The following is a 3908-nucleotide window of genomic DNA, read 5'->3' as shown; positions in this document are numbered from 1 at the left end:
GGAAAGCAAAACTCTACCAGCACAGAACTCCTCTGAGATCTAGGGGATGACTGAGCACGAGCTCAATGGTAGTTTCCACCATCTGGGTGCCAGGTGCCCAATGCCTGTAGGTGTTTCCATGGAATCACTTGGAAAACATGTGGCCTTCTATTTTTGGAATTACTCCCCACAGGAGGACAAATCTCTCTCCAAGAGGCTAGGAGGACTTAATCCTTAAAGTGCTCTCTATTATACAGACCAAAAGGCTTATGCCTCGGGAAAAATATGGCAAAGCCAGTTTTAATAGGAAAATCAATGTGTTTCACCAAAGTCGTTCTTTGAAGAGAGCAAGCTCTTATTACCACCTGGCATTGATTCTACTCGTCAACATCCGTCTTACTCCCCTGATGGAACTGTAAAGTCCCTGAATACAAGCCCCAGTTTAGAACAGAATTTCAGAGAGGGAAGGGATCTGACCTTTATATTTTACAGATAGTTCAATAAAGAGTTCAAACACCACATCACACATGGTGGATGACAGTTCAAATCCTGGCCCTGGCAGCTTCAGAAATATCCCGGGCGAATGTGTATGTGAGGTCCAAATCCTGATATGACTGAGAAATGGGAGAGGGATTTGTGGTGTGACCACGTCCCAGTGGGAAAATGATTCTCTCTCTATCTATCTCTATCTCTGTCTCTCTCTCTCTCTCTCTCTCAAGCGAATACATGTACCTTCTGGCAATTATTTAAAAAATGTTCAAGATGAAAGCAAAGCCCAGGCTGGTGTCCCCTTCAGCATGCAATACTGCCTTGCCTGTCTCTCATAACAGCTAATATAGGCATTCTCAACGGGGGTGGGGATGGGAGTGATATTGCCCTGAAGGTGCAAACATTGGTTCTGAGGAAGCAAAAAAGAAAATCTTACATGTTACAATTGTTTGTGGTCTTTCAAAGTTCTTACTTAGCAAATCTTATTTCTTAAGGAGAGCTTAAATTTTTCTCCTGTGGTGGGCCGATAATTTTAACAGGCTAAGAATCGATCTAGCCCACTGTGGTGCACAGAGTTGGAGTTTTACCGCTACCATGCTGCTGTGAGAGCTTTCGGCCTGGATTTCTAGCCTGCAATACCTCCTCCTCTCTCTACCTATGGATTTGGTCACCTTTGCCGGTACCTTGCTAGAGCTCATTCACACAGAAAAGAATTGAGGTCCGATTTGTGTAATAAAGCCAATTAGTCTTTCTCCAGCAACACTCTCATCCTGGTTCTACCCTGTTCAAACATTTCCAGTGGCTTCCCCTAGCTTTCAGAATGAAGTTCCAGCCAGTGAGCTTGAGGTTCAAAGCCCTGTGAAATCTGATTCACCCTAATTTTATAGTTCTAGCTTCCCACTGAGTTTTCTACTCTAGGAAGACTTACCACCTGTCTTCTGAACACTTCATGACCTTCTATCTTGAAGTCTTTCCCTCTCATCAAAAGCCTTCCCAGGGGCCAATAGGCAACATGGTAGTTAAGGTGTTGAACTCCCACATGGCCGACCGCAGTTCAAATCTTGGACCCAGTGACTTGAAAATCATGCTAGGCATGTGTGCATGCGTGCCCAAAATCCCAAGAAGAGAAGAGAGGAGAAGGGATTGTGGCGTGGCCATCCTCCTGGGGAGTGGTTTCTCACTTGCCCTCTCTGTGTCTCTCTCTAGCAAGTGCATGTGCCCTGTGGCCAGAAAAACAAAAGAAGAAAATGAAACAGAAAAGCTTTCCCAGCATACAACCCCTCTCCCACACTTCCCCACCATGGATTTTCTTTTCTTTTCTTTTTTAAAATTTGCTAAAGGGTGATCGTGCTCACAGGACAGAGTCAGAGAAAGAGAAAGAGAAAGGAAATACCACAATTCTTTCTTCTCCATTTCTCCATTGGGGATTTGTGACACACATGCACACATACACGGAGTGTTTTTCACGCTACTGGGCCTACAGCTCAAACCATAAGGTCAGCCATGTGGGATCTAGCCACCTTCATCACCATACCACTGACTGGTTCTAAATGGTTTCTTCGTTTGATTTTTCTTTTACATTACACTTCCCCATGAATATCAACCTTGCGTATTAGCTTAAGAAATTCATATGCGGGACCAGCAGTTAGCATAATGGCTATGTCACTGGACTCCCAAGGATGTCTTGGCTATCATAGAGATGTAGGAACCTGGGGGAGGGTAGCCAGCTCCAATTTCTCACAGAGAGAAGAGAAGGGGTGTTCCAGGCAGAGGGAATGTGCTGCAATGCACGGAGCAGCTACAGCAAGTGCAATGTCTGCATAAGACCACGGCAGTGCTTCTCAGGCTTTACTGGGCAGGGGAGTCACCCCAGGGGATTGTTAAGATGTAGATTCTTAGAGCCAGAGAATGACACCATGGTGGCTCAACTGTACCCACATGGGAAATGTCCCTAATTCACGTCCTGAGACCTTCCTGAGTATGCTGGGTATATAAGATGCCTCTAATCCAGGCCAGTTGGGACTGGAGGTGGATCACAGCATGAAGACTCTATTGGGGTACCTGTCTCTCCCTCTTTCTCTGTCATCTCTCTCTTTCTCTCGTGGATAAACAAAAGAAACTTTAAAAAAAAAAAGGTGCAGATTTTGACTTAATTGGTTGGAGCAAGGCATTTCTAATAAGCCCTCATGGGTTGCCAGGGATTACAACACTCTGACTTGAGCTGGGAACCCTCTTCTGCTTTCATTCTGAAAAGACACAGACCCTGTTAGTTTAGAGTGAATCCCACCTAGGAGAAAAATAGGATCCACTTTGCCTTCTCATTTCTTGGATATAAGAATATAATCCTGAATAGCTTGGGATCTAGGGCAGACCCAACATTTAGTTTTTATATCTGCCTCTCTCTTACATATATAAAGCCCCACCATAGTCTAGGTGAATGGTCACAGGGAAGCCTCACCCACAACAACAACGTGCCCCTTGCCCCTGTTCCCTTAAGGCTCCTTTGACAGAGTTGCAGGGTCCCCAATACAGTGACAAAAATGTGCATTGTTCCTCTTGACATTCCGGATGAGTAGTGTTGTGATTTGCTGTATACTGAATACAGTAAGGCCTCATTGTATCAGACTCTGTTAACCTGAAGTTGGTGATAATTTGGATAGTTAATGATTATTCTTCAAATTGCTTCTTCAAACATAGGACAAACGTAGACGTGATTATAAAATGTGATTATAAAAATTATTGGGACCAGCAGTTGGTGTAATGGCTATTTCTCTGGACTCCCATGTAGTTGACTGTGGTTCCAGTCCCAGATCCGGTGGCTTAAACTCACGCCAGGCGCAAGAGCCCAAGATCCTGAGAGGAGAATGGAGGAGGAGGGATTGCGGCATGGCTATCACCCCTGGCGGGTGATTTCTTGCTTTCTGTCTCTCTGTCTCTGTCTTTCTGGCGAGCGCACATGCCCTATAGCAAAAACCTCTCAAAAAAATTATTAAAATGTTCAAAAAGACTTCAAGGATCAGCTAGTGGCATGGTGGTTAAGGCAGCTGAATCCCACATGTATGATTACATGGTTCAAGTCCTGGACCCAGTGGCTTGAAAAACATGCTGGGGGCATGTGTGTGCATGCCCAAAATCCTGACTGGAGAATGGAGGAGAAGGGATTGTGGTGTGGCTACTCACTAGGAGTGCTTTTATCTATTTTTTTCTCTCTCTAATGAGCACATGAACCAGATAGAAAATTAAAAAACAATTCAAGTAAACTCACATGGCATTGGAAACACCCATTTATATATAAATAATCATTCAATCTTTACAAGTTATTTTCTAATTTGTTTATTTTATGTAAACCTCTAATAGGCAATGGCTGTGAATCTATTTCCAGGGCTGTGAAAAAGCAAGACTAATAATAACAACGGCAAATATTTATTGAGAGATGTAAA

This window comes from Tupaia chinensis, unplaced genomic scaffold (assembly GCF_000334495.1).
Source record: "Tupaia chinensis unplaced genomic scaffold, TupChi_1.0 Scaffold000423_1, whole genome shotgun sequence".
NCBI classification, from domain to species: domain Eukaryota; kingdom Metazoa; phylum Chordata; class Mammalia; order Scandentia; family Tupaiidae; genus Tupaia; species Tupaia belangeri.
The sequence above is the reverse complement of the archived record's forward strand: the minus strand, read 5'-3'. Positions refer to the sequence as shown.